Source organism: Rhinopithecus roxellana, chromosome 19, assembly GCF_007565055.1.
Source record: "Rhinopithecus roxellana isolate Shanxi Qingling chromosome 19, ASM756505v1, whole genome shotgun sequence".
NCBI classification, from domain to species: Eukaryota; Metazoa; Chordata; class Mammalia; order Primates; family Cercopithecidae; genus Rhinopithecus; species Rhinopithecus roxellana.
In genome coordinates this window covers 45076901-45096726 of record NC_044567.1, presented here as the reverse complement: position 1 = coordinate 45096726, position 19826 = coordinate 45076901, and the positions used below count along the sequence as shown (strand labels likewise).

The following is a 19826-nucleotide window of genomic DNA, read 5'->3' as shown; positions in this document are numbered from 1 at the left end:
TGCAGTCCTCTTTCTGAAAAATAATCCTTGATGTTGCTCATAGTGTGAGTCCTTCAGAAATGCTGCAAACAACTCCACTCCAAGGAGGTGAATCATCTGCTGATGGGATTGCATTCCACATCAATTCTCGTGTCATATTTGATTAATTTTGTATCTAGCTTCATTACATCTCATCCCTCACTTCAAAGGTGTCCTTCATAGGGGACACTGGAGGAAGCAGAGAGGGGAGACCGAGCAATGGACATCCTGCTGCGAAGAGTTCATGGGCACCCCAAACAGTAGCAACTGAGATTTAATGCTCTCAGAGTCCCCCTCTGCCCGCGAGATGAGCTCTCTGCTGGTTCTACAGCGTTTCCCAAGCTTGAGTCACAGTGCCCCAGCCACCATGAGACAGCCACTTGACACACCATTAATCGGCAGAATGGCTGGCAAATGCTGACCCACTTAGCAGTGATACCCAAGCAGGTGACGGCTACTGGAGCTGACAGCATCTGGCCGGAGGGCACACATCTCCAGGCAGGCCGTCTGGAGCTCTCTGAGTTCTATGTGGGTTACTGTGAAGCTAAAGGTGAGACATCCAGCTTCCTGGCCAAGAGTCGCTTAAATGGGTCAGGGCAGGATTGAACTCTGGCACACCTGAGTTCTGGGCCCTTTCTCACCAGGGCTGATGACATCTCCTTCCCATTCTTCCCCTTCTACCCACGTCCTACCACATCTTGGAACTCTGAGGATTCATCTAATATTTATTGAATTCAATTCAATAACTTGTTGAGTGGTGTAGCAGAAACCTGTGCTGTTTACGTTATGTCTGTCCTGTTGGCCCACTTCTAATTTCAGTTGAAGCTGTGTGCATGTGACATGTGCGACCACAGCTGTGGCTATGGATGGAGGCTGAGCCTGGATCCTGGCCTCAGACCGTGTTGTAGTCGTGGTCACAGACTGAGCCCTCATTTTGGTCACAGGCTGAGCTCTGATCACAGTCACGGACTAAGCCTTCCTCCTGGTCACAGAGAGAGCCTTGATTCTGGTCACAGACTGAGCTCTACAGACTAAGCTCTGATCATAAGAGAACACAGTGAGAAAGAGATTGAGGATGGCTCAGTTCAGCCCACCCTCACTTCCGCAGTCGCAGGTGGGAGCCATGCCCTCTCAGTGGGATATGAGGAGTGGGGACATCAGAGTAAAGGCATCCTGCATCTGAACAAAGACAGTGCCAATTATGGCAGCTCGCATTCTCAGGTTCTTAACTTGGAAAAAGCCACTGTGGTTTCAGGCACAGACTAATGAGGTTTTCAGAGTTGTGTCTTATTTCCTTTAGCGCATAGAGGTTATTGTGTTTTGCAGGAAAATTAACTGGCAATTAAATTTCTGAAAAAGTGTTTAAAACTCCTACAAGCGGTGCCTCATTGTTTTGCAAGATTGGGTACACAATGTAATAATTTCATCTGCAAATTAATTTTCTCTCACTCACAGCTTCTGATGTAACTGCAATGTCATCCATTTAGTCATTCATTCATCCCTCGATTCAGTGCACATTTACTACGAACCTCATGTTGAACCTGGCACTGTGGGGAGGGCAGAGGTGGGTCTCTGCTTCCCAGGCAGCTCCCTGTCTAGAGGGAAAGCAGGATTTTCTCAGAAATAAAGGTCACAGGAGGCAGACTGTGATCATTCCATTAGAAGGAGATTTATAGTGATTTGGACTTTCAGATTTAGGAGGAGGGGGAGGTAACTCCTGACTTTGTCTCAGTGAAGAAAGAATAGAAAGCAAGCTGAAAGTAGCCGGGTGCAGCGGCTCGTGCCTGTAATCCCAGCACTTTGGGAGTCTGAGGCAGGTGGATCATGAGGTCAAGAGATCAAGACCATCCTGGCTGACAGGGTAAAACCCCGCCTCTACTAAAAAAACAAAAATTAGCTGGGCATGGTGGCACGCGCCTGTAGTCCCAGCTACTCGGGAGGCTGAGGCAGGAGAATTGCTTGAACTTGGAAGGTAGAGATTGCAGTGAGCCGAGATCACACCACTGCACTCCAGCCTGGCGACATAGAGAGAGACAGAGAAAAAAAAAAAAAAAGAAAGCTGAAAGTAATAGTAACTAACATTGACTGGACACCTGCTGTATGCCGGACTCTGTGGCAGGTGTTTTGCATCTGGGATCTCATTCAATCCTTAGGCCAGTCCTATGAGGTAGTGTTATCACCCCCTTTACAGATGAGGAAACTGAGGCTCAGAGAGGTTGGATGACTTGCTTGAGATCAAGTACCCAGTAAGTGTTGGAGTCTGTTTTGGAACTCACAACTGTCTGATTAAAACATTTCCCACTAAACATGCTAAATTCTGTAAGGATGACTTCTTTGCCAAGGGGTTTGTAGCCTTCCTGCTTCCCATCGGCACAAATGAAGGAGCTGGAGAAAGTCTAGATGGGAGTCACAAATGAAGGAGCTGGAGAAAGTCTAGATGGGAGTTCTGCCAAGGCCAGAATGACATCAAATGTCCTCTGAAGAAGAGAGTGGCTGGGACTGCAGGAAAGATGGCTACGTGGTCACTTACTGAATATCTACTATGTGTCTACATAGTGCTTTCCATACGTTTTCTCATTTAATCCTCACATATAGTCTTCAAGGTAGGCATTATCAGCTGCATCATTTTGTTGTTGTTAAGGAAATGAAGACTTAGGGAAGCTAAATGATCTGTTCATGGTCACACAACTGGTAAATGATGGAGCTGTGATTCATGCTCAGGTCTGTCTGACTCTGAAGTCTGACTTCTTTTCTTTCCTTTGCTTTCTTTTCTTTTCTTATTTATTTATTTATTTATTTATTTATTTATTTATTCATTATTTATTTTGAGATAGAGTTTTTCTCTTGTCACCCAGGCTGGAGTGCAATGGCGTGGTCTTGGCTCACTGCAACCTCTGCCTCCCGGGTTCAAGCAATTCTCCTGCTTCCTGCCTCAGCCTCCCGAGTAGCTGGGGTTACAGGCACACGCCATCATGCCTGGATAATTTTTGTATTTTTAGTAGAGACCTGGTTTCATCCTGTTGGCCAGGCTGGTCTCGAACTCCTGACCTCAGGTGATCCACCTGCCTTGGCTTCCCAAAGCACTGGGATTACAAGTGTGAGCCACCATGCCCAGCCCTGACACTTTTCATCTTACTTTGCTGCTTCTTCTGTGGTGTGGTGTATATCCAGTCTCGGAGCATGGTGGACTGTTACAAGGTGCCCGTTGTAGGTTGTTCTTAGGAGTTTGTTTCTGAGATTAGGCATCAGGAAGAAGGGATGACGTCCTGAGGCTCCAGCCCTAATTCTGACTCCTTTCCCCAGCTGGATCCTTAACCAGAGCCAATCATCTCATCCACCTTTTCTTAAGAGGCCTAATCTATCCCATGGCAATTACTAACACCTGTACATAGATGACATGCTAATCCTACCTGGGCCCTTCCCCTGGGCTGCAGACCTTTACCTGTTTACCTCCTAGACAACTCTTTCCAGATGACCCTGCGAATGTGAACCCAGCACGGCCAGATGAAATCATCACTTTCTCCTGCCCTTCCTAATGGTCCCCATTTCAGTGAACAGCACCCTCTAAGAGCCTTTGTTTTCAAATCCTTTCCTCTCTCAAGCATGTAAGTAACAACTTGGTGACTGCATCCTGTCTTTCCTTCCAATGGTTCCCTTACTCCACTCCCGCACCACTGCCTTGGTTCAGGCCTCATGCCTCCTCTCAGATGGTTGCTTGCTTTTAGTGTTGCCCTCCCCAGCTCCATACTGTAGCTGGAGTGGTGGTTGCAGGGGGCATGGGCTCTGAACCTGTGATGTGCTGTCACCCACGGCAAGTCCCTTAACCTTTCTGTGTCTCCTCTTCCCTGCAAGTGAAATGAAGATAACAGAACCTTCCTGGTCGGGTTTGTGTGAATTATAGAACATGATACAGATATAGCATGTGGAAATGGATTTGACTCATAATAGACACTCAATACCTATTAGCCAATGTGATTACTATTTAAGCAGAACAGATGATGCCTATTCTGCTCAAAGTCTTCTGATGGCTCCTCATTGCTTCTGGAATTAAATCCAAGTTCCTTACAGGCCTTTGAATCTGGCTCTGACCATCTCTCTAGCACCATATCCTGATATCCTGGAGCTCATCCCTCACCCCCATCTCTACCTCTTGTCTGCCCCAGTATTTTTTCTACCTTATTTTTGTACATATTTATGGTGTATGACATGAAGTTTTGAAATATCTGTAAGTTGTGGAATTTCCCCCCTTTTAATTCCATCCATGTGGATAGAAACTCAGGTTTCTAGGATGTAGCACAAGGAGTGGGGATCTGATGTCTTAGTTCAATCTGCTATAACAGAATACTATAGACTGGGTGGCTTGAACAATGAGAATTTATTTCTTATCGTTTTGAAGTCTGGAAGGCTGAGACCAGGGTGCCAGCATGGTTGGGTTCTGGTGAAGGCCCTCTTCCTGGTTCACACATGGCTGAATTCTCATGGTGTCCTCACATGGTGGATACAGAACACAGAGAGGAAGCAAGCCCTCTTACATCTCTCCTTATGTGGGCACTAATCCCATCATGGGGGCTCTACCCTCAATGCCTAAACACCTCTCAAAGGCCCCATCCCCAATATAATCACATTGGTTTCAATATATGAATTATGTGAGTTTATCATCTTCATCAAATTTGGGCATTTTGTGACCATTATTCCTTTAAATATTTTTTCTGTGCCCCCTCCCCAACCACCGAACTCTGCCTGTCTTTTTTCTTCCGGTGACTCCAGTTACATGTATGTAAAGCCGCCTGAGATTGTCCCATAGCTCACTAATGCTATCTTCATTTTTTTTTCAGTGTTTTTCTTCTACGTGTTTCATTTTTGATAGTTTCCATTACTATGTCTTCAAGTTCAGTAATTTTTTCTTCTACGATGTCTAATCTGCCATTAATCCCATCCAATGTATTTTTCACTTCAACCATTATAGGTTTAATCTCTAAAAGGCCAAAGTCAAACTTTCAGAAAAAGGACAGGCAGAGTTGGGTGGTGGTGGGGGGGCGGGGCACACAAAAAATATTTAAAGGAATAAGGGTCACAAAATGCCCAAATTTGATGAAGACTATAAACTCACCGTGCCCGGCCTGTAATCCCAGCACTTTGGGAGGCCGAGACGGGCGGATCGCGAGGTCAGGAGATCGAGACCATCCTGGCTAACATGGCGAAACCCCGTCTCTACTAAAAAATACAAAAAACTAGCCGGGCGAGGTGGCGGCCGCCTGTAGTCCCAGCTACTCTGGAGGCTGAGGCAGGAGAATGGCGTAAACCCGGGAGGCGGAGCTTGCAGTGAGCTGAGATCCGGCCACTGCACTCCAGCCTGGGTGACAGAGCGAGACTCTGTCTCAAAACAAAACAAAACAAAAAAACAAAAAAAAAAAGACTATAAACTCACATCCAAGAACCTCAATAAATCCTAAGAGCAAGAAGCCTAAAGAACACTACACCAAGGTACATCATAATTGAATTGCTAAAAATCAGTGATAAAGATAGAATCTTAAAAGCAACTACAGAGAAAGATGTTACTATACCAGAACAAAGATAAGGATGTCAGTAGACTTGCCAGAAACAATGCAAACAAGGGGACAATAGAGAAATATCTTTAAAATACTGAAAAATATTGTCTACTAGAATTCTATACTCAACAGACATGTCTTTCAAAATCAAAGTCTAAAAAAAATTCATCACCAACAGACCCATATGCTAAGAAATGTTAGAAGAAGTCTTCTGGACAGAAGGAAAATGATATCACATGAAAATCTGTATCTGCATGAAAGAATAAAGAGCACTAGAAATAGTAACTACATATACAAGTATAGGACATTTTCATATCATTTAAATCTTAAAGATAATGCCTGTGTAATTGAAAATAATAACAATGTACTGCAGGGTTTGTAACATATGCAAACGGAACACAAAAGTTGTGTGGGGATAAATGGAAGTATGCTATCGTAAGGTTCCCATACCATACTTAAAATGGTATCATATCACTTGTAAGTAGACTATGACAGGTTAAACATATATATATTATAAACCCTAATGCAATGATTAACAAAACAAAAAGTGACGATTTATAAACCAATAAAGGAGACAACATCATAAAACATACTTGCTTAATCCAAATGAAGGGAGAAAAAGAAAAAAAAAGGGACAAATGGAAAACAAATAGTAAGATGACAGGTTCAAAGCTGGCCATAATAATAATCACATTAAATGTAAATGGGCTAAACACCCAAATTATAAAAACATTTCAGACTGAATAAAAAACATGGCCTAATTACACACAGCCCACAAAAAACACAACTTAAAAATAAAATACACAAGTAGATTTAAAATAAAAGAATGGAAAAATATACACCATGCTAACACTAATTAAATGAAAACTTACGTGTTTATATTAAATTTCAGACCCAAAACAAATTACTAGGGTTTTTTTTTTAAGAAGATGATTTTGTAATGGGAAAAGGATCAATTCATCAAGAGAACATAATAATCCTAAAATTTTATGAATCTAATAAGAGTCTCAAAATACTCGAAGCAAAAACTGAGGTAATTTCAAGGAAAAAATAGACAAATCCACAATCTTAGGTATTTCAATTCTCACTTCTCAATAACTGATAGAAAAATTAAGTAAATCAATAAAGATATAGAAGTTTTGAACACTATGAGCCAATTTCACTAAATTCACATTTAGTGAATTACTTTTGTGAGTGCAAAAGTAGTTGTGGCTTTTGCATTTTTGGAATTTGCTGTTTGCTATTGGAATACATTTTTAAATAAATGTGGTTATGTTATACATCACTTTAATGGGCATTTCTTGTTTTTTTTCTAATGACTTATTACTTGCTGTTTATTCTGTTTATTTTATGCTTATTTTAGACTATGGAAATGACGTTAGACAAAAAGGAACTTCAAGCGATTTTCTTATTTGAGTTCAAAATGGGTAGTAAAGCAGCGGAGCCAACTCGCAACATCAATAATACATTTGGCCCAGGAACTGCTAACAAATGTGCAGTGCGGTGGTGGATCAAGAAGTTTTGCAAAGGAGACAAGAGCCTTGAAGATGAAGAGTGTAGTGGCTTGCCATCAGAAGTCGACAACAACCAGTTGAGGGCAATCGTCGAAGCTGATCCTCTCACAGCTACACAAAAAGTTGCCAAAGAACTCAACGTTGACCATTCTATGGTCGTTTGGCATTTGAAGCACATTGGAAAGGTGAAAAAGCTCAATCAGCTCATGAGCTGAGCAAAAATTTTTTTAAAAATCATGATTTTGAAGTGTCATCTTCTCTTATTCTGTGCAACAACAATGAACCGTTTCTCGGTCAGATTGTGATGTGTGATTAAAAGTGGATTTTATATGACAACTGGCAATGACCAGCTCAGTGGTTGGACTTAGAAGAAGCTCCAAAGCACTTCGAAAAGCCAAACCTGCACACAAAAAAAGTCATGGTCACCGTTTGATGGTCTGTTGCCAGTCTGAGCCACCACAGCTTTCTGAATACCAGCAAAACCATTACATCTGAGAAGAATGTTCAACATATCGGTGAGATGCACCGAAAACTGCAAGGCCTGTAGCCAGCACTGGTCAGCAGAAAGTGCCCAATTCTTCCCTATGACAACATCTGACTACTCATTACACGAACAACATTTCAAAAGTTGAAAAAATTGGGCTGCAGAGTTTTACCTCATCTGTCAAATTCACCTGACCTCTTGCCAATTGACCACCACCTTTTCAAGCATCTTGACAACTTTTTGCAGGGAAAAGGCTTCCACAACCAGCAGGATGCAGAAAATGCTTTCCACGAGTTCGTTTCAATCCTGAAGCAAGGATTTTTACGCTACAGGAATAAACAAGCTTATTTCTCATTGACAAAAACGAGTTGCTTGTAATGGTTCCTATTTTGACTAACAGAGATGTGTTTCATGTGGGTTTCATACCAGGGATGGAGGGATGGTTTAACATCTGTGATGGTTAATAAATATTGAGTGTCAACTTGATTGGATTGAAGGATGCAAAGTATTGTTCCTGGGTGTGCCTGTGAAGGTGTTGCCAAAGGAGATTAACATTTGAGTCATTGGACTGGGAGAGGTAGACTTACCCTCAATTTGGGTGAGCATCATCTAATCAGATGCCAGTGCAGCTAGGATAAAAGCAGGCAGAGAAATGTGAAAGGATTGAGTCTTCTGGCCTACATCTTTCTCCCGTGCTGGATGCTTCCTGCCCACTAATATCAGACTCCAAGTTCTTCAGCTTTGAGACTCTTGGACCTTTGCTGAGACTGAAGGCTGCACTGTCGGTTTCCCTACTTTTGAGGTTTTGGGACTCGAACTGGCTTCCTTGCTCCTCACCTTGCAGACGACCTATTGTGGGACCTCACCTTATGATTGTGTGAGCCAATACTCCTTAATAAACTTCCCTTTATATATACATCTATCTTACTAGTTCTGCCCCTCTAGAGAACCCTGACTGATCCAACATCCACAAGTCAGTAAATGTGATACATCACATAAACAGAATTTAAAACAAAAAATCACATGATCATCTCAATAGATGCAGAAAAAGCGTTTGACAAAATCCAGCACCACTTTATGATTGACATCCTTAGCAAAATCAGCATAGAAGAGACATACCTTAAGGTAATAAAAGCCATCTATGGCAAACTCACAGTCAACATTACACTAAATAAGGAAAAGTTGAAAGCATTCCTCCTGAGAACTGGAGGAAGACAAGAATGTTCACTTTTACAACTTCCATTCAACATAGTAATGGAAGTCCAAGCCAGAGCAATCAGACAGGAGAGAAAAATAAAAGACATCCAAATTGATAAAGAGGAAGTCAAACTGTTGCTGTTTGCTGATGATACGATCGTATACCTAGAAAAACCCTAAAGACTCATCAAAAAGCTCCTAGAACTAGTAAATGAATTCAGCAAAGTTTCAGGCTACAAAATCAATGTAAACAAATCATTATACACAAATCGTGTACACATTGTACACAAATACAGCTCTGCTATATTCCAACAGTGACCAAGCTGAGAATCAAATAAAGAACTCAACCCCTTTCACAATAGTTGCAAAAAAGAAAATACTTAGGAATATACTTAACGAAAGACATGAAAGACTTCTACAAGGCAAACTACAAAACATTGCTGAAAGAAATCACAGATGACACAAACAAATGGAAACATCTCATGCTCATAGATGGGTAGAATCAATATTGTGAAAACAACCATACTGTCAAAAGCAATCTACAAATTCCATGCAATTCCCAACAAAATACCATCATCATTCTTCACAAAACTAGAAAAAAACAATCCTAATATTCATATGGAACCAAAAAAGAGCCCACATAACCAAAGCAAGACTAAGCAAAAAGAACAAATCTGGAGGCATCACATTACCTGACTTCAAACTATACTATAAGGCCATAGTCACCAAAACAGCATGGTACTGGTATGAAAATAGGCACGTAGACCAATGGAACAGAATACAGAACCCAGAAAAAAAGCCAAATGATCTTTGACAAAGCAAACAAAAATATACAGTGGGGAAAGGACACCTTATGCAACAAATGGTGCTGGGATAATTGGCAAGCCACATGTAGAAGAATGAAACTGGATCCTCATCTCTCACCTTATACAAAAATCAACTCGAGGTGGATTAAGGGCTTACATCTAAGACCTGAAACCATAAAGATTTTAGAAGATAACATCAGAAAAACTCTTCTAGACATTGACTTAGGCAAAGACTTCATGACCAATAACCCAAAAGCAAATGCAACAAAAACAAAGATAAATAGATGGGGCTTAATTAAATTAAAAAGCTTCTGCACAGCAAAAGGAATAATCACCAGAGTTAACAGACAACTCACAGAGTGGGAGAAAATCTTCACAATCTATACATCTGGCAAAGGACTAATATTCAGAATCTACAATGAACTCAAACAAATCAGCAAGAAAAAAACGAACAATTGCATCAAAAAGTGGGCTAGGGACATGCATAGACAATTCTCAAAAGAAGATACACAAATGGCCAACAAGCATATGGAAAAATTCTCAACATCACTAATTATAATGGAAGTGCAAGTCAAAACCACAATGTGATACCACCTCATTCCTGCAAGGATGGCCATAATAAAAAATTTAAAAAGTAATAGATGTTGGTGTGGATGTTGTGAAAAGGGGGGACTTTTACATTGTTGGTGGGAATGTAAACTAGTACAACCACTATGAAAAACAGTGTGGAGATTCCTTAAAGAACTGAAAGTAGATCCACCATTTGATCCAGCCATCCCACTACTGGGTATCTACCCAGAGGAAAAAAAGTCATTATATGAAAAAGAAACTTGCACACACATGTTTATAGCGGCACAATTTGCAATTGCAAAAATGTGGAACCAACTCAAATGCCCATCAGTCAACAAGTGGATAAACAAACTGTGGTATATATATATACAATGGAATACTAGGAATACTACTTAGCCATAAAAACGAATGAATTAATGGCATTCACAGCAACCTGAATGGAATTGGAGACTATTATTTTAAGTGAAGTAACTCAGGAATGGAAAACCAAACATTGTGTGTTCTCACTGATATGTGGGAGCTAAGCTAGGAGGACACAAAGGCATAAGAATGATACATTGGACTCTGGGGACTCAGGTGAAAGGGTGGAGGGTGGTGAGGGACAAAAGACTACACATTAGGTACAGTGTACACTGCTTGGGTGATGGGTGCACCAAAATCTCAGAAATCACCACTAAATAACTTATTCATGTAACCAAACACCACTGGTTCCCCCAAAACCTATTGAAATAAAAAATTAAAAGTTAAAAAAAATGTGTTTGAACCTAGTTATAACGATTTTAAATTCATGGACCAAAGCCACAATGACTTTGGTACCAACCTAGTGCAACTCCACCTAGTGAGAGCAGAATATACATTCTCTTCAAACACACCATGAGGTCTTCCTGCAAACTTCCCTGATCCAACATGGCTTCGTGGCTGCACAGCATCTCTGCAGTGTCACAGTGGCTACCGGAAGGCCAAGGCCTGTCCTGGGGATGTTGCAGCTGTGGCTGCGGCTGTGGTGCTTTTCCATTCAAGGGCAATGAAGGCTACTGGTTCTGCTCCCTCTCTGTTCACAAAGTGGATCCCTGGAAGGATGCTCACTCCACCCTGCTGTCCAAGAAGGAGACCAGCAACCTCTACAAGATCCAGTTTCACAGTGAGAAGCCCGAGTGCCCAGATGCCTATAGTAGGCACCGATGGAGGCAGCACTGCTCATGCTGCACCAGGATGAGGACCACCTCTGGTCCTCATGGGCAACTGGAACATGCGCTGTGGGGAGCAGGACTAGGCACTGCACCTGTGGAGGTTCTCAGGTTGCTACCCAGCCCTTATGGACTGCATGACAAGGAGTACCTGGAGGTCCGGGAGTGCAGTCGGATGCTGTTGTCCAGGAGACACCAATTGCTCCTTGAGTTCAACTTCTGGAATGAGCCACAGCCCAGAGCGGGCTCCAACATCTTCAGAGCTGAGGACCTGCAAACTCAAGCCAGGAACCATGATGGAGTAGGGGAACAACTGGGCTCCTGCCAGCAGGTACCAGCAGCCAGTCCCAGCAGGAGAACCAGGAGGTGACGGTGGCTTCTCCCATATAGGAGAGCTCCACCTTGTGCATCATCTCTGGGCCAATAAAGACCCACAGTCTTGGCAGGAGACCCACAGTGCTGCCTGCAGGAAGAGGGGCTGGGATGAAATGTCTATTATACAGTTCTCCTGGTGCAACACATGGAGCCTTGGATCAGGGTCTTCTTGAAGACCTCACCTCTCCAGTCATGCTGCCAACACTTCTACCTTCTTCCCGTTCTCCCTCGGGGCAACCCTGGACAGAGGAGCACCCCAGTCCTGCTGTCATGGTTTTCTTTTGGCTCTGAGAGGAGTCTGAGGGTCTGTGCTTAGCTCAGACAAGGGGGAACAGAAGGATGACAAATTCTGAGGACTTACAGCTCAGCTCAGCTCCTTCCTGCCTTCCCCTCCTCCCTCATTCCCCCTGCTGGAAGTAGTTCCTAATTTCTCTGAATGAAGCATAACAATCTTCTAGGCCTGCTTACATCTTTTCCTAAGATTTCTCAGTCCCCAGCTATTACCACAGAAACCCTCGGTTTAGCTGAATTGCACAAAAGGAAGTATGTCTAGTGGTTAGAGGTGGAATGGGAGGGAAGGAGGTCAGGCCAGGCCAGGTCCTCAGGAATTCCCTGATCTCCACTGGGCCACTGCCACCCACTTGCTGTTCAGTCTAAGCCAAGTGCCTCCTGATGGGGAAAATCCTGGAACTGCTAAAAAAAATCCCCTTCAAATCAGCAAGGTAAGGAAGATACCCAGACATTCCACCCAAAAAGACAGGGAAAAAGGATGGGAACCAGGAAGGATTTAGGGGCAGGAGACAGACATGTAACAGAACCCAGAAGGCACAACTTAGAGAATTCAGAACTTGGGTTTGAACTGCAGAATTTGGGATTTGAAATACAGAATTGGAAGATAGAACAGAGATGACAGGCTGGGCGCGGTGGCTTACTCCTGTAATCCCAGCAATTTGGGAGGCTGAGGTGGGCAGATCACGAGGTCAGGAGTTTGAGACCAGCCTGGCCAACATGGTGAAACTCTGTCTCCACTAAAAACACAAAAATTAGCCGGGCCTGGTGGTGCGTGCCTGTAATCGCAGCTACTCAGGAGGCTGAGGCAGGCGAATCGCTTGAACCTGGGAGGCAGAGGTTGCAGTGAACCGAGATCATGCCACTGCACTCCAGCCTGGGCAACATAGAGAGACTCTGTCTCAAAAAACAAAAAAACAAACAAAAAAACCGGAGGTGACAGAAAACCATTTGGGGAAGGGTGCCTAATACTAGACAGATGGAGAGTTACTTGTCTGCTTTTCCCTACATGTTGGGGTTGAGGACATGAATGTGTAGTTCTAGTCCTTTGCAGGGAGTCTCTCCTGCCCTCCCTCCTTCCTGCAGGCAGAAGTATAGACCAGTGTTTCCTTCATCCTGATTCCTTCTCCCCTACTTGACATTCTGTCAGGTCAATCCTTATCCTCTAGGGCCACCAACCGTGTGGACTGGGGGGTCTCCTCAGTGAAAACCATACTTTATGAACCCTTGGGATAGCTTGATTCTGCTCCTCTTCCAGGAAAGCTTATGCTGGTGTTGCTGATGGAACCAACTAGACATTTGCTATAAAAACAAAACAAACAGAAAACAAGCACAGCATATACTTTTGTCAAGATATGCCACACTCTGGCTTTTAAAACAAGACACAATAAATTTAAAGGGATTTGGTTCATGCCAAACGGACCCCAATGGATTAAATTTGACCCCAATGAATTAAATTATAAATCAATGACAAGAAGCTCTCTGAAAAAAATCCTCACATATTTAGGAACTAAATAGCATACGCTGCTGGTGGGACGTCAAATGGTACAAATACTTTGGAAAATAATTTGGCAATTTATTAATTCAACTCCTAGATATTTATCCAAGCAAAATGAAAGCATATGTCTATACAAAGACTTGCACATAAATGTTCCTAGCAGCTTTATTGGTAATAGCAAAAAAAACAAACAAACAAACAAAAAAAAACCAAAAAAACCCAAACACCTGGTAATAGTCCAAATGCCCATCAACAGATGAACAGGTACACACTGTGGTACATCCATGTAATGGAATACTACTCAATAATAAAAAGGAATGAACTATTGATACAAGCAACAACAGGGATCAGGCTCACATTGAGTAAAAGGAGACAGACAAGAAAAATGCAAATACTTTAAAATCTATTCATAAAAAATTATAAGAAACAAAAGCTATTTGATAATGACAGAAAGTGGACCTGTAGTTGTCTGAAGAGAGGGGTGTCAGGGAGTGGCTGGAGGGAGAAATTATAAAGAGGCATGAGAAAACTTTTGGGATTGATGAATTTGTTGACATGTTGATTGTGGTGACAGTTTCCTGGGTGTGTACCGTACATACATATGTCAAATTATAGATACCTTAAGTATATGTGATTTACCGTACGTCAATTGAGCCTCTAAAAACTGTCTAAAAATGTGATGGTTCTGCCGGGCGCGGTGACTCACGCCTGTAATCCCTGCATTTTGGGAGGCCGAGGCGGGCGGATCATGAGGTCAGGAGATGGAGATCAGCCTGGCTAACATGATGAAACCTTGTCTCTACTAAAAATACAAAAAATTCACCGGGCGAGGTGGCGGGCACCTGTAGTCCCAGCTACTCAGGAGGCTGAGGCAGGAAAATGGCATGAACCCGGGAGGCGGAGCTTGCAGTGAGCTGAGGTCGTGCCACTGCACTCCAGCCCGGCAGACAGAACAAGACTCTGTCGCAAAAATAAATAAATAAATAAATAAATAAATAAATAAATAAATAAAATAAAAATGTGATGGATTTTTTTTATTGTGGTAAAAAATATAAAACATAACATTTACCATTTTAATCATTTTTGTTTGATTTTTAATTTTCAACTTTTATGGGTACATATATATATATATATACATATATACTTTTTTTTTTTTTTGAGAGAGTCTCACTCTGTTGCTTAGGCTGGAGTTCAGTGGCACAGTCCTGGCTCACTACAACCTCTGCCTCCTGGGTTCAAGCAGTTCTCCTGCCTCAGCCTCCCAAGTAGCTGGGATTACAAGCTGGCTAAATTAGCTGTCACACCTGGCTAGTTTTTGTATTTTTCCTAGAGCCAGGGTTTCACCATGTTGGCTAGGCTGGTCTCGAACTCCTGGCCTCAAGCAATCCACCCGCCTGGGTCTCCCAAAGTGTTGGGATTACAGGCGTGAGCCACTGCGCCTGGCCTACCTTGTATATTTATTGGCTAGTATATTTACGGGCTACATGAAATATTTTGATATGGGCATACAATGCGTAATAATTACATCAGGATAAATAAGGGTACCCGTTATCTCAAGCATTTATCATTTGTGTGTGTGTGTGTGTGTGTGTTAAAGATCCATTTTAACCATTTTAAAGGATATAGTTCAGTAGCATTAGCAGATTTATATAGTTGTGCAACCATCACCACCATCCATCTCCAGGACTTTTTTACCTTCCCAAACTGAAACCTGGTTTGACAAAGGCTTTTGTCCTAAATAGTAATAGAAAGAGTTGGAATAGGCCAGGAGCGGTGGCTCACACCTGTAATCCCAGCACTTTAGGAGGTTGAGGTGGGTGGATCACAAGGTCAGAAGTTCAAGACCAGCCTGGCCAACATAGTGAAACTCCATCTCTACTAAAAATGCAAAAATTAGCCTGGCATGGTGGCGTGTGCCTGTAGTCCTAGCTACTCAGGAGGCTGAGCCAGGAGAATTGCTTGAACCCGGGAGGTGGAGGTTGTGGTGAGCCAAGATCTTGCGGTGAGTCGAGATTACGCCACTGGACTCCAGCATGGGCGACAGAGCGAGACTCGGTCTCAAAAAAAAAAAAAAAAAAAAGTTGGAATAGAAGAAGTCTGGGGCATATGGTTTAGATACTAAAAAAACAACATTTCCAGGACATTTGAAAGGTATTTGGAATCAGGGCTGTTGCTCCTGGAGGAGCAGGTTCCCAGGGAGACTGGGACACAGAAAAGACGGGACTTGGACTCCCGTCTACTGGGTACTCAGCTCAAAGCTCACACCCCCAAGGAAGTCTGTATGACATTCACATGTTACTCTCCTCAAACAGGGTTTCTGTGCCTCCTGGAAATTTAGGTAAGCTTGGTTCAACCCTCCCAAGTTAAAGGCTGTGAAAGCTCAGGGTCTTCCTCATGACCCTGGAGAATTCCTGATGGCCTAATTCTTCAGTCTGTTCTCGTCAGCATTGGAGGGTGCAGCCTCCTGCCATCTTGGACAAAAACCCAGTCTGCAGAGGCTCCACTAAGGTTGCTCCCAACAGATGATTCACAGGTGTGGGCGACTTGCTCAAGATTTGAGGGGTCTCTCCAGGCTCCCCAGAGTCTTCATCCATTTCACTGTTCCTCTCTCCTTCCTCTCTCTTTTCCTCTCTCTCTTCATCTCTTTTTCAGGATCAACAGCCCTCTTTACAGCATCTGAAGCTCATATGAGCTTACTGTGTGGACCCACTCAGAACCCCAGAGTTGGAATAAAGATTATTTTAAACTGAAGGCATTTGAGGTTCAACAGATGCAGAGAAAAGCCTCCTCAGAGCTTCCCTTGTCTGACTAAAAGGAGCAACTTCTGGTAAATGAAGTTACCATAGATCCCTTCTCTGGGGGAGTTTCATGGCCCTGAAGAAGATGGAAAGACCACCTATATTTGTATGGAAAAACATCATCACACATCTAAAAAAATGTCCTGTTATCCTGAAAAAAATGTATATCCTAAAGAAGCCCATTTGTACTTCCCATAGGAGCCTTTTCTCCCTCCTCCCTTTCCCCTACTAAGTTAGGTATTTAAGCCCCAAGTTCTAATCACGACTTTGAGTTACTCATTACTGAACACTCGGGCTTGCATAAATAAACTCTTCTCTTCTCTTGCTAATGTGTCTTTTGTCAACTTAATTTACAGAACCCCAATCACAGAACCTAAAAGTATAGAGGAAAAGTTTACCTCCCCTGCATTATTGATCTTCTGCCTCCACCTGTAGAGTCTCAGCTTCTAACCCAGGTAAGATGATCTGGGAATCGTCCCCACAAAGGCATATTTCCTAAGCCTACTGGTAATTATGAGAGAAGAAAAATTTTCCTTCTAGCTGCACAGGTATAAAATGGATGAGTCGGGATAAACCCACATTACTCAAAGAAATATTTGCATTTTTAGGCCGACCACTATCTACAGAATCTCCAGACTTAAGAAAAACTATTCCTTAGGGAGAGCACAAGGAGGAAATTGCAAAGCGTTTGTCAAAATATTTGGCCACCAAAAAATTCCTGCTTGCTTCACAGAGACAGATGTGTGAATGCCACAGCATCTCTGCTCTGTGTTTTATGATCCTCCCCAAAATAACAGACTCTGTTGGATTTGCGCTGGTGATTTGAGAATAAGAAACTTTAAAAACAACTAGACAACCAGTTCAAGAGAGCAGATAATGTATATGCAGCAGCCTCCCTCTCCTGCCCTAACTTCTGAGAAGTGACAGAAATAATTATTGTAACAAGTTCTCATTACCATGCTGGGAAGGAAGGAGAGAGGCAGTTGATGGACAGTAATTATGAGAAGCTCCTTAGATGGAGCAAGGAAACTGCAATCAAAAATCATCTGTAGGAGAGGAAGAATGCAAAAGACGGGCAAGGGGGCAAAGGCATGGCAGGCCTGGAGATTGTCATTCCAGGACGAGATGGGACCCTGATGCTCCTGACGGAGCAATAGATGGGAGATGCTGCTCCTTTATCAGGTAGAAAACAATGAAATGTCTTGTTTTAAGAGGTAGCAAGGTCAGGCGCAGTGGCTCACGCCTGTAATCCTAGCACTTTGAGAAGCCGAGGTGGGCCGATCACAAGGTCAGGAGCCCAGATCGCGTCGCGCCACTGCACTCTAGCCTAGGCGACAGAGCAAGGCTCTGTCTCAAAAAAAAAAAAAAAAAAAAAAAGAGGGAGCAGTAGGTGTGGTTTTCTGGGTCAGAGAGGCAGGCTAAGATCTGGGGTGGCTGACAACTCCCAGCAAAACCAGACAGCCCATGTGCCCAGAAGGTTAGTTTAATGCCCCTCTCTCCTACCTGTCTCACATCTCTGCCAGAATCAAGAGAGAGGCTGAGGTAGGTGTCTGCCTGGGTAGCACATTCAACCCCTTCCTATATTCAGGCTAGTGTACATCAGTGTAACTTCTCCAGCCTGGTGCACAGAGACTTTTACAAACAAAGATGAGCTTACAAGCAACGATGAGCATACACCCAGAAGCCAACAACACTTGAGGGAAGCCAGCAACATGAAAGGGACATCAAAGTCAACACATGAACTTACGTCTGAGAACAAAATTAAAAACGCAAGTGGAGCAGAGCCTTGGGTACATTTAGTTATTATCCCTTGAAAGAGATGAGAAGGCAATACTATGCAGCCATAAAAAAGAATGAGTTCATGTTCTTTGCAGGGACATGGATAAAGCTGGAAGCCATAATTCTCAGCAAACTAACGGAGGAACAGAAAACCAAATACCGCATGTTCTCACTCATAAATGGGAGTTGAACAATGAGAACACATGGACACAGGGAGGGAAATATCACACACCAAGGCCTGTTGGCAGGTGGGGGGCAAGGGGAGGGAGATCATCAGGTCAAATTCCTAATGCATGCAGGGCTTAAAGCCTAGACGACGGATTGAGAGGTGAGGCAAACCACCACAGCACATGTATACCTATGTAACAAACCTACACGTTCTGCACATGTATCCCAGAACTTAAAGAAAAAAAAAAAAAAAAAAAAAGAACGAGATGAGAAGAGATTGCCCTAAGAATCAGTCTGCTATCCCCATGTTCATATCAGCATTATCCTCAATAGCAAAAAGGCAGAAGCAGCCCAAGTGTCCACTGATGGATGAGTGGTTAAATAAAATGCCATATTCATCCAGGAGAATGTTACAGAAGAATGTTCAGCCTTAAAAGGGAAGAAAATCCTATCACATGGAGGAACTTGAAGAAGACATTATGCTATGTGAAATACATCAGTCACAAAAGGACACATACTCTATAATTCTATTTATGTAAGTGACCTAGAGTGGTCAGATTGATAGAAAGTTGAAAGGTGATTTCTAGAGCCTAGGGGGAGGGGAAAACGGGGAGTTGGTGTTTAATGAAAACGGATTCAGTTTGAAAGGATGAAAAAGTTCTGGAGACGGATGGTGATGATGGTTGCAACCATGTGAACGTACTTAATGCCACTGAACTGTACTCTTAAAATAATTAAGGTGGTAATTTTGTGTTATGTGTGCTTTTTTTAAGTTATGTGTGCATAATTAAAATAAAGAATCAACTTGATATCTTGGAAATAAAAAAAAATCACGATTGAAACTGAAAAAATAGAAAGTTGAGCAGATTGGCCTCAGCTGAAGTGTAAATTAGTAACCTAAAAGACTGAACTGAAAACTTTAGAATACAACACTGAACCAACCAAGAGAAGCATAGGAAAAAAAGACTGATGCACGCAGCATAAATTTAGAATTTCTAACGTTCCTATAATAAAAAACGTCAGAAGGATTCTGAAGGATTATTAGTATTACTTAGGATAGTAGGATGCCAAAAGTGGTGGCTTAACAAGATACAGATGACTTATCTACCAAAGAAAAGTACAGAGGAGAGGAGAGCTGGCGTATGACTCCAAAAGCGTCACCCTGATTCCTGTCTTCCTGCTTTGCCAGCCCAGCACATGGGCTCTTCAAGCTCACCTAATGGCTAAAAACAGCTGCCGGAGCTCCAGCCACTCCATTTGCGTTGCAAGCAGGGAAAAAGAGAAAAGCCAGACCTGCCCAGTTAACTCAAACCCCTTTAAGCAGGCTTCCCAGAATTCTACAAAATGCCTTTGCTTAGATCTCATTGTCTAGAATTAAAACACATGGCCACAGTGAGCTTCAAAGTAGACATTCTTCCTGACGATATGTCTTGTTAAAATCAGTATTCTGTTTCTAAGAAGAAAGGAGAGAATGGCTATTGGGGAAGCCAGTAGTAGTAACTAGCCACCCCACCCCACCCCAAATAGAGAGAACGAAGAGTGGACAAATTCAAAATAAGGATAGAAGTAAAAAAAATTCCCAGAATAGCAGAAAA

General features: G+C 42.7%; 1 pseudogene; it reads left to right on the top strand.

Annotated features, from left to right (window-relative positions):
* Positions 1–432: 432 nt before the first annotated feature.
* On the top strand, positions 433–12016 carry LOC104662280 (annotated as a pseudogene).
* Positions 12017–19826: the final 7810 nt, after the last annotated feature.